The following is a 12,742-nucleotide window of genomic DNA, read 5'->3' on the forward strand; positions in this document are numbered from 1 at the left end:
GCTTGGAAGTGTCTTGACCAACAGCATCCTCCTCCCTCTCTTTAGGAGTTTCGTTCTTATGAACTCTCTGATCTGATCAACTTGGAAATGGGTAACCATCAACCTAAACTTGCAGGTCTGAAGCATGTTCTCCATCAAAGATGTCAACACAAATTTGTCCTTGAACAGGTCTATTAGTAATGCGCAATTTAACAAGCAACGGTGGGGATCTGTTAAGTAATCACATCACGAGACATTCCCCTCGACTGCCAGCTCTTCACTCACAGCTGTCATGCCAACTGAGCGATGTTCTAGTTCGCACACTCCTTACTAATCACTCTCTTCAAATCACTCATCTTATTGAATTGTAGATGAATCAATGCACTTGGACAACATATTTAGAAAGGGGAATATCTGCAATGCTTGTGTGTAGAAAATACACTGTAAAAAAATGTTAAATTGGCTAAACAAAGCTAAAAAAAATACAAAGATTTACAGGATTTATTATATATATTTTTTATACTTTAAGTATATTTTTTCTCATTGGTTTTCTGATTCTGATTTAGTCCCATGTACCAGGCATTAATTATTAATGTGGATGCATATGATTTTATATTCACTGATGTTGTTTTTTGTCACTTTTACTGGCATCAGGAGAGTCTGTTCATGATTATCAGTCTGTGAGAGGCACTCGAAGGTATTTTTTGAGCATCTTTAGCCTCATTAGTGTTCATGTGGTGAGTGTTCGTGTGATGTTATCATTATTTTAAGACAATTACTTTTATTCCCATGACAAGTATACTTCTCGTTGAAAACATGGTGAACAATTTGAATAGAAATCTTTTTAAGATGTAATAAAAAATATAAAAAAAAATTACAGTCACATACAGTAGATGAGTTTGTTCTTAATCTGAAAAGATTTGGAGAAATGTAGCATTACATCACATGCTCACCAATCATGGATCCTCTGCAGTGAATGGTTTCCGTCACAATGAGAGTTCAAACAGCTGATAAAACATCACAATAATCCACAAATCATTCATGAAACTCCAGTCCATCAATTAATGTCTTACAATGTCTTGTAAGAAACAAATCCATCAAGGTGTTTTCAACTTTCAATATGAGTCCATAATCCATAATATTGCTTTCTCCAGTGAAAAAGTCTATTTCCTGTTTTTCTCTCACATCAAAATCCACTGATATATTTATTTAGAACTGTTTTGTTCTGCTTTCTCTGGTAAACGGTGCTTGAAATATATACTGGAGAAAGCAATAATATGGATAGAGGACTCGTATTTTATGATTTGAATTGAAAAATGTCTTGATTGATTTGTTTCTTGCAAACACACAACTTTTCACTTCGCAAATTGATGGACTGCAGTCATGTGGTGGATTATTGTGAGGTTTTTATTAGCTGTTTGGACTCGCACTCTGACTGCACCCATTCACTCCAGAGGATCCATTGACGAGCAAGTGGTTTAATGTTAAATTTCTCCAAATCTGTTCTGAGAAAGAAACAAACGCATTGAGCTATTGGATCATTTGGGGGTAAACTATTCCTTGAAGATGTTTGCTTAAAATAAGTAAATAAATAAAATGAAACAACAAAAAAAAGAGATAAAATTATATTTCATTTTACACTGTGGATTTGTGTGGGTTGAGTTTAAGCTTTATAAAACTTTTGGATGACTTCTAGGTCATCTTGGCCTATGTTATTCAACAAGTGAGTCATGAATTATACACCCTACCTAAGGAAAAGTACTATTATAATCACTTAAAAAAGTTAAAATGGAAAAGCTATGCATAGCCTGTGTGCTCCTGTTGAGGAATAACAATATAGTTCATTGCATTTGAAACTCCGGATTCAGCTGCTGACTTGTGGACTCCAGTGGTGAATGCCCCAGCTGCTGTGCCAAATGTAGACTCAATCACACCGGCACTGGGGCTTAACCTGCAGTTTTCTCTATTTCCACAGCCTTGCTCTCTCTGCTATCTATACGACCCGACTCCTGCCGAAAGCTATTCATCACCCTGTCACCTGCTACAGTCTGACCTGCTGCCCAACTGAACCACTCCTAATGGACCATCATATTCGCCTGACTTCGTTCCATTTAGCATGGAGCACAACTCTGCACGAGCTCAGTCAGAGATGATATGCCGCATGGAGATGGATTTGTGGGCTCAGCCATGCCTTCCCTCGGTTATATCTACTCAGTACTCAGATGACAGTAAACATATACATAATTGGAGTGGAATGTGAATGAAATTGAATGAAGTGAGATATATTTTATTCTGTTATGGTGAAAGTATTGCAAGCTTAGTAATAATATATGATTTGTGCAGACTAACCTGCAAACAAAAACCAAATCATTTAGTTTTCAAAAGAAGCTTTAGGACAATATGTGGACTGCAGATAAATAGATTAGCATTTTCAACTCAATTTGTTTTGTTGAATTCTTTATAACTTTTATGTTGATTTTTATGCTTGTTTTAATGCCTTGCGCTACAATGTAATGTTATGTTATGGCTCTCTGATCTGGTTGATCAGTTGTATCATTCAGCACTTAAATAATTTTTAATTAACACAGAACTTTATATTGGTTTTCATCATACACTTGGTTTCATGTATAACTGTGCAGAGGATAGAGGATTCGTATTTTACAGTCTTCATTTGAAAATGTCTTGATGGATTCGTTTTCTTACAAACACACAACTATTCACTAACCGAATTAATGGACTGAAGTCACATTGTGTATTATTGTGATGTTTTTATTAGCTGTTTGGACTCTCAGTCTAATGGCACCCATTCACTCCAGAGGATCCATTGACAAGCAAGTGATATAACGTAAAATTTCTCCAAATCTGTTCTGAGAAAGAAACAACTAATTTACCTCTTGAATGGCTTGAGGGTGAGTATATTTTCAGCAGTCTCTGCAGTCTCTTTCCCCTCACGTAATCACTTCAAATCAATATTTTATGTTCATTAATTTACTTATTTGTTAAGTAGCCATGTAATTAGCTGCAGAATTGAAAGTACCATTTTGCATCACCATCCTGATTAACCTGTCTGGGTTTATTTTGCTATAGATACTAAGTTTTGGCTTGTAAAGACCTGCACTTAACATTATGTCTTATATGGTATGCATTTTAAGGCTTCATACAACAGTTAAAAAAGGACATGAAATCTGATTGGTCAGTGTTCCAAGAGTTCTGATATAGACCTTATGCATCAGAGAAACAAACTTGCAGCCATCTTTAGAATTTTGTCTTTGAACTTCTGTTTTTGCTGTAGCTCTATAGCATCCCTGTTAAAGAGTCATTAGCTGGTGAAGAGAGTTAACGAACGTTATAGTGAACATTGTAATATACAAAATGGATGTCATGTTCAACGTCATTAAACCGGGAAGATTTTTGAATGTGCAGTTCATTCATAAATTCTAACGACCTTACCTTCATGCTGTGGAAATATAAACAGAACACAGAAAACAATTGAGGCAGGGCTGAAAAGGGTCATGGTTACATAAGCTCTACAACAACGTCATTGTGAATGAGTCATTGAATTATTTACTTGACCGATTTGTTCAAAAAGGCTAGAATGAAATACAACTATTCTATTGCTAGAAGATGTTCAAAAGTCTCTGCTGTTTCTTTATTTGGAACTGTTTGGTGGAGCAAAACTATACAAAGTAACTAGCAATACTGTGGCTAAAATGTCTATCATTTGATATCACACTTGTAATTGTGCTGTTTTTTTTAATACACAGGGCTGTCGTGTCTAAACTGACTTGACTACTTTTGTGTTTGGGTAATGATTGTTAGGGTAGTGGTTTTATTTGTGGCTAATGGATTGATCCTTGTTTATAAGTGACTAGGATAAAGTACTGAAAGAAAAGCAAATCTGTTGTGATTTAATAACTGGAGTATTGCTATTAAAATATTGTTAAAGATGCAGTGACAAACAGTATTGCTACATGAACATGGCCTTACAGAGCGGGGGAGTTTTCCTACAGTCTTCCCAACTCTCTCCCAGAGAACAAATTGTCTTTTATCTTTTTCTCCCTTTTAGGACATGGTCTGGGCTAGATATGATGCATTTTCATGTATTTTTCATCAGAAGAGACTGATGTAATGCTTCCACATGGTGGTATGGCATGGTGATGACTTAAATTCTGGGTGATGTTTTGCTGTTGTTGTTTTTTATAGATAAATTGTGTAAGTGACTCATCTATTCTCACCAGTTGTCTCGGACTCTTGTTAGCCAGTTTAAATGAACAAATGATATTATCTTTTGAAGTTCTAGCTCTCATGAAGATTTTTTTTCAAACAATACAGAAGCTGATATACTAGAGTAGAAATCTTTGACATCAGCTTGTGTATTTATGAATCATTATATAATATGAAATTAACACATTTATATGAAATTGAATATTTAAAAATTGTTTCACAATTCATGTATATTGAAGGTACATTAATTAATTGATAATTATACTGTTGCACGATGATTTTATGATAGCTAAATCTGTTTCCTTTTTAAATATGAATTATTTCACTAGGCTAATGTGATTCAGTGTAAGAAAAATCCAGAATTTCTCACTTCATCTTTGACATGTAACACAATGCATGATGATAAAATGACAGCTGATGTCGAATAATGTCTTACAGATGATTGTGCTTTTACTGTTGACAGGAACGAGCAAAAGATTATCTGTCAGTCCAGTGGAAGCTTTCGGATGACTATGTTCCCATGTTACAATCCATGCATTCAGGCCTTTCATCCAAGGTGAACGAGCAAAATAAATAATGATGAATACACACCATCTGTCTCTGTACTCTACACTCTCTGCTACACTCTTTCCAAACAATAGTATGCAACACCTAAATTCACCAAAGAAAATAGCTCCCATTTATGCATCTGCCATTTCACACAAAAAATGTATGCTAGTATTTTTATGCCCACAGACAGTGACTCACCAGTGATTCATTTAATTCATTGCATGCTCCATTTCCACTATACATTGTGTTTTATCAAAAGGTGATTTTGTGCAATGTTTTTGTACTTCATTTCTTTCCGACCTCAGAGGAAACAGAAAAAATAGCAGCCATGATCAGAAGCTTTGTTGTAGAGAAGCCTTTGATTTATAATGGAACTCTGAGGACTAACTGCACATATGCAAAATGAACAAATATCTATGGTCATCAGAAGTCAAATATATTTTCTAATGATGCATCAAGATGTTGTTTTGAGAGTTCTAATGTCAGGGAAGGAAACTGTGTACTGTCAAGAGGCTTTATCATACCATCTGTTAGGGAGTTGTTGTTTTTCATGTGTGATCATCATTTCAAAGAGCTGCTTGATGGCTGCATGATATTTTTATTTGTTTATGGATCGCTGGTCACCTGGTATTAAAGTGATAATTTATTCTAAAGGAATTAATCATGCATTAATAATCACTTCCACAAGGGATGGACAATGGCACTGGGAGTCTCTAGTGCTTTATTTAAATTATGTTCTCTGTGAACAAAACAGCTGAATAATCACAACATGTGGTGCCTTTGCATTCAGGTCTGAAAAGCTCAATCAATCTCTGATGATTGCTTTAGCTGGTATAAAGTAAAACTTATATGGTTAAAATTCCTTCCAAGTAATAATTTCAGAAGTATAGCTCTATTCGAATGGGACTAGTTTTCTAAACAAATTATTTAAGATCTTAGAACTTTATAGAAGTTGCTTTTTATAATAAACCTTAGTAACCAAGCAGAGAAATCTGTGCATGTGTCTTTCCTGATGCTGATACTAAATGTTTGAACATCGTGGATCTCCTTAATTTTATAAAATGATATTACGTTTCTTTAAGGATGATATCCATGTTGAAAGCTGAAAAATTAGAGCGCAAATGTTAGATCAGGTTCGTATGGAAGCCTGTTTCTGCCACAAGATTTAAAAAAAAATTCTAACAATTCAGACGTTTTTCTCACATTTCTTAAAGGGACAATAAGTAACTTTTTAGGTATTTTATTATCTAAAATCAATATTTTTATTCATAAATATGCCCTCAATGGTGTACAAATACCTATGCCAATGTTTAAACTAATCCTCGTAAATGAAGAATTTATTATCTTTATATACATGGGACGGGTAGGTCGACGGAGGCTTCCATGTAGTTCCGCTATCTTGCAAAACTATAATAGCAGAGAGGGACAAAAAGTACAAAGCCAACGCGTTTCCACAACGCGTTTTCGGTCAGAGCCAGAAACGCAGGTGCAGAGCACTGAGAGGCGCTTGAAACTGCACCGGCAAGTTTAAAAGTCTGGATTGCATTCTTATTATGGACCATACATATGCCGCGCCACAGGAGAAGAAAACATCGTCGCCAAAACGAAGTGCTATTAGAAGACATCCTGTCAAAGCTTTTTGGTACATATCGCCTACCGTAGATGCAACGCGCATTTGAAAAAGCGAGGCGCTGGAGAGCAAAATTAGTTTGAATGCAAAATACAATTTCACCACTAGATGGGAGTAATTCCTACTTACAGTCCCTTTAATTTGCTAAATGAAAAGTTAAAATTGCTAGATATAAACTCAGAATTGGATATTTAAATAAGAGTTAACATCTCAGAATTGCAGGAAAAGGTCCAAACTAAAATAGTAAAAAATATATTTTTTATTCCATATAACAGAAACAGGCTTCCATAGAGGAACCATTTGAATCTGCAAAGTACTGTATGTGTGGTAAGCAAGAATTTCTTTATCCTCTTCCAGAAAACTAGTACTGTCTACATAGGGCTTTAGTATGCTGGCCTCATCTTACCTAATTTGAAGTTTGAGAATTACACTTTTAAGAACACACAAGAGGATCCGTTTACATTTGGATGTTCTGCACACTCCTCCTTTGCCTAGGGGCGCTTCACCTCTGTGTTCGTGTGTCTGAATTAATGAAGTTTCAGGGTTATATTGGCACGCTGACATAATCTGTAGTCACATAATGTAGAATAAAGCCAAAAACAATTACATGCATGGATGACTCATAATACGTTTATAGTTCAAAATAATTTAATTACCCCCTCCTCTTTTTAACACGATTTCACACTTCATTGTGCGGTATTAAATGATAACAATGGCACACATTAAATACAATGTCTTTCTTCTCTCAATGTAACTATTATCATTATTATTAGCCAGTTACTACAGTGCCTATTTTCCAATTCATAACAGCTAAGCTATTAATGGCCACGCCAGATGTTCTGTTATTTCACTGTAATTTGAAACTGAAGTAATTCATTTTTTTTTTTGTCATGATGTCTTTTGTCTTCTAGAACTGTCTGCTAATTAGGAAGGCCATTATTCAGTACCATCCGGAATCCTTCCGTCAAAGCCCTTCCCAATGCATTTCTGTCTAGAGAACATATATCTTTTATTTTTTCTCCCCTCCATTCCATATAGAGGTTCTCCTATGGAACATTACAGGAGTTATTGCCCCTTGAAATACAATAAACCTAAATACCTCTGCTAACTTTAGTACATGTCTGAGGAACCTCCAGACAATGACAGATGAGAGCCTCCCTATCAGAACAACTGGAGGAGCTTCTGGAGGTGCGCTTTCCACCCCGCACTGATAGACATTTTCATTAAGTCTCTGTCCATACATCATTTGTCACTGGGGGACATTGACAAAGAACCAAACTGATACAATATTCTCCTTTCTATTTCTGTGCCAGCCATAGAAACAACACACATAGCCACTCATTAAGCCACCGACTAACTAGCATTTGTGTAATGTTTCAAAATAGTTAATAAATATAATATTAGTATTACATTCATTGTTTTGAATCATTGAGATTCATTATGTTCTGGTGTTGAAGAGGCTGCTGTTTAATTATGGTTTCTGTGCACACGGCCAGCAGTCAGGACCAAGGACAGCGATAAGGTTAATAACAAACTTGATGTGCTATTAGTGTCATGTTTTCTGACAGATCGTAATAGAAAATGAGTAGCTTAATTTATCTGAAATCATGTTGGTAATTAGGCTCTGCATGATTGTGAATATCTGTGATGCAATATGTTCCTAATTTTCGATTGTGCAGGTGTCTGTTCTAATTAATGAGTTTGTTATAAGTGCATCACTCATTGAACTCAGACAGAAGCAATTACAACATGGCAAGTTGAGATTCACTTCTGAAAATGTATTATTTTTTACACGCATTTTTGGTCTTTCTTTTCTTCTTAAATTTTGTGTTTAAGAAAAATCTAAAAAATCTGATTCTGAGTGAAGAGTGTCATATTCTTCTAATATATTTCTAGCCTTTCACTGCAGCATCACTTTCATGGGATTTGAAGTCAAAATTTACCTCATTTACTGGACTCAATGCATTTATGAGTGTTCCTGGGCTGATAATGCATTTTAGTAAAAAAATATCATTGACATATCTCATTAAAATGTAACTTGCTTTGCCTCTGAAATGACTTTACAGTATCATCAACCCCTTTACCTTCAACCATCTTTCATGAAAAGACCATTTTTTAACAATAATTCATTTCTGGTAAATAAAAACAAGCACTAACTTTACGTGTATTTATTTATTTATAAATAAAACAGATTTAAAATCATCCAACTTAGAGAAGCCAAAAACAAAGAAGCAATCCATCACTTGAAGATCGAAACCACATACTTTATTTTCATAGTCTTTTTGTGAGATCAACTAAACTGATGGAGCAGCTTTTGAATTGAACTCAGGGTGTGAAAGGTATGTTTTTAATACAGAAATATGTGCTGTTTATCTTTATGAGGAAAGAATATTTTATAAATAATAAAGATGCATGAAAAGACAAAAAAAGGAGGGGGGGGGGGGGTTTGTGAATTTTGTGTCATTTTAGTACTAAGTACTATGTTGACATCTCACATGTATGTCACTTAAATGTTCTCAATAACTTCTTTTATAATAATAGTACATAATATGTCAATAAATATGGCTCCAATCACTATATCACTAACACGATGTCATTTCCATGTTGTGACAAAAGTCGATTTGAGAGGCACCATTTAGCAAGCAAGTTGCTACACTACAGTTCAGTTCTGGTAAGATCTTGAAGGTTTAATCTTGCTACTCCTGAGAGGAAAGCTATTTTATATAGTAGTTTAATAACACTTCCGTGGCAGCTCAAGTGGTGTTGGTGCTTCATGCATCACACTAAAACCCTGTTCTTTTTGTGTTAATGGAGCCAAACAGATGCCAGAAGTGTCACATTTCACCTCACTTCTCCCTTTACCTCAGAGACACTGTGAAGGCAAAAACGGTGTGTCAACCTGAGACTTTGTAACATTTGACTGATGCTTACAGAGGCTTGGATTACCACCTCGGCAACTAGCCAGATAACCAGTCCCCATGGCACTGCTTAGTTAACTCTTTAATGTGACATGACATTGTTCCAATAAACTGCATCTAATTCCTGTCTGGAGCTGGCCTAAGCTTCAAAACAACTTCTGAGCTTGCAAAAGCTTTTTACTTTAACTGGATTTACATCCAACAAGTCCAGGTGGTTGTCCTTCTGATCTGCTTAGAGTTCGCAAGCCCTAGATTAGCACCGAAGAAGATTTGCATTTAGTCTACATTTGTAAGGAAGAAGAATTAGTGGATATTTAATGTAATGTAATTTTGTAATGAATGTAATTAGACATACTGTACCTGTGGAAGCCAATTTAATAACTGAGACTTAATTTCTCACAATTATGACTTCATTTCTCATTGTATATCTGTCACAGTGTGAGTATTTCTTTTTTTAGTTTCACATTTATCATTTTACTCTGAGTTAGAAACAGTTTCACGTTTCACGTACCTGGTTACATAGACAAAACAATTTCCACAAAGCATTTAATTCTTATTATAGGCATAAGAAACTTTGTGATTATGTGTAATCATGTGTAACTTTTGAAAAATATGCAGTTTCATTTTGAATGTCAGCACTAGGAATTCAACTGGAAAGTGTTCAATTTGCAACATGGCAACATTTCATAATGTCGGAAAAACGTTTGAGGCCCAGGAGACTTTTGAGTCAAATGAAAATTCTCCAATGCTACAAAGCCATTAGCTTTAAAGCTTCCATTTGTGTATGATTTATTGCCCGGCGACAGATGCTTGAATCATTTTCAGCTTTGACAGTGAACAGGTTTAAAACTACAAACACTTCAGCTGTATAGAAATCATCAAGTCTTTATATGGTTTTCATGAAGCAGAATGCATAAAACAATGTTAGTTGTAAGTAATACACATTATTGTGATATATTTCATTTCAGGTAAACAAGGTTAGAGAAAGTTGTTAAAGTTGCATCAAATAGGCCTACATGTATAACCACAGCATACAGACACAGTTAAGATATCCCAGCTATATCGTTAATGCCTAATATCTGTTCACTGTGTAGTCAGATATGATATGTATTAGTTTAACATGCAGCCTGCATTGTGTTGTTAAAGCAACGTCCTCTGAAATCTGAGCATGATGGATGTTTTTTGCTAGTTTTACCTTCAGAAGTCATACAGTGTATTTCAGTGCATGCACAGGGTCACCTTCCATTAATGCTAAGTGACAAGGTGATTTGAATGGCCACATATAAAGGGCTAATGAAACACAAGAAGACAAAGCAGAGTGGGCAGCTTTCCTTTCTTAGACACACTGTAATCTGTCAGAGAGTGACAAACCTCCTGTAGGCATGACATAATAACTTTACCCTTGAATCACAGACACATGCATTCTTACAGACGTTTGTATATGCTGTTACTGATTCAAAGTGATCATGCCAAACGAAGTCGATGGGATCATCAATATTATCCAGAGGAAATGGAATCCAGGGACACCTCAGTAAAAGTCAGTGTCTCGGTATCTAATGGCCCCCATACTCCTGAGAACAGGCACAAATTGATATTGTAAAAAGGAAAAATCTGAAAAAAGTGCATCATTCTATGACGGTGTTGTGTAGGCAACAGTTTTAGCTTTTTTGTGGTGAACAATCATGAGTAAAGTGCTGTTTGTGGCACTAGTGATGAAATTGTGAGTATATGTCATTACACTTCGGTTGCAGTTTGCATTTCTGTAATCTACTGTACAATGTTTTGCCCAGTGTAAATATGAAGTTTGAGGCTAGTTTTCACACCTTTCACTCTAGTGAATAAATCTCAGGGAAGTCTATTTCTGTATAAACACAAAACATCAAATATTCAAATAATTGTGTTTTATTTATAATATATATTATTGTTATTATATATATTATTATTATTTATTTTATTATTTATTTATTTATTGCTAAATATAGGGATGGGTAGGATTTTGTACTGTTTTTTTTTTTTTTTTTTTTTTTTAAACCTATAATTCTCACCAGGGCTACATTTGTTTTATCAAACTTATATTAATAACTGTAATATTGTGAAATATTATTACAGTTTAAATAACCATATATATTGCTCATAATCTGTCTTGTCACATGATCCTTCAGAAATCATTCTGATTTGCTGCTCAATAAACATTTGTTTTTTTTATCAGTGTAGAAAAAGTTAATTTTTGTAATTAACAAACATAAAAAACAGCACTTATTTAAAATACTTTTTGTGATCTTTAATGTCACTTTTGATCATTTTAATGCCTCTTTGCTGAATAAATGTGTTAATTTCTTTAAAAAAAAATTGTTGCTGACCTCAAAGGTTTGAAAAGCAAACCTTTTTCCATCCAATCTTTTTTCCATTCATCTTCCTTTAAGCTTGTTTGCCTTCCTGAGAGTCAGAGAAATCAGCTCTCCTTTGGGTCAAACTGAAATCTGCAATCAAATTCATTAATTAATGTGTATTTTAAAGTATATAAACCCAGCAGATACGAAGTGAAATGCATCACATTGTGTTTGTGTTTTGATGTAACAGCCCATAAGGTGGGTGCAGCCAAGGACTTTGGTGTGCAGCCCTGACTCTGGAGATAAGTTCTATCAGGTGGCATAATCACTGGGAAGTGTTTCATTAATTGAGGATTCTCACTTGGCTGAGCAGCCAGTCTGCTTTTATCACCTGTTTGTGAAAGGCTCATAACTCAAACTCCACTCTGTGCTTCATTCACCGCTCTGCAGGGGGCTGTGCTTGTATTTTAAATCTGTTTCCACAGGAACCTGAATTGTTTATAACCAATAACGGAAATGCTTGAAGTGAGTTTATAAATTGCTACATTTAGTAAACCATTTTGTCCGTTTGAATGATAATTTCATGATGTTGCTTTAATGTTTTTGTGATCTAAACAGTATTATACTGCCTCCTGCTGGATGTACTGAATCATTTCATCTGAAGTGAATTATCCTAGTTATTTTCATAGACTTCGTCTCTCGGTCTTTCTTTCTTTCTTTCCGACATGTTTTGTTTTCCTTTTAAGGGTCTATGCGGAGTAGCCAATTCTTCTTCCACGTGTAGTGGTGACTGGTAGACCGGTGTCGTGAAAGCTCACTCGTGATCCCTTGTTCTTTGTCACGCATGATTCACAACGGACAAATCAAAACATTGAACAAATTAACTTGAACTTCCGTGTTTACTTGCCGAGAGAAGCTCAAGCAGCAGAATGACGGGGGGTGTTCGTGTTGTGTGCGTACTCATAAACAACCACAACCTAACTAAATCCAATTAAATAATCTGTTCAATTATATTGTTAATTAATATTTATAAGAAGAAAAACGCATGTAAACATTTCCTTAAAAATAACGCATACATATAATTTACTGTATCTGAGCACCCCTTACATGAT

Source organism: Carassius carassius, chromosome 29, assembly GCF_963082965.1.
Source record: "Carassius carassius chromosome 29, fCarCar2.1, whole genome shotgun sequence".
NCBI lineage: Eukaryota > Metazoa > Chordata > Actinopteri > Cypriniformes > Cyprinidae > Carassius > Carassius carassius.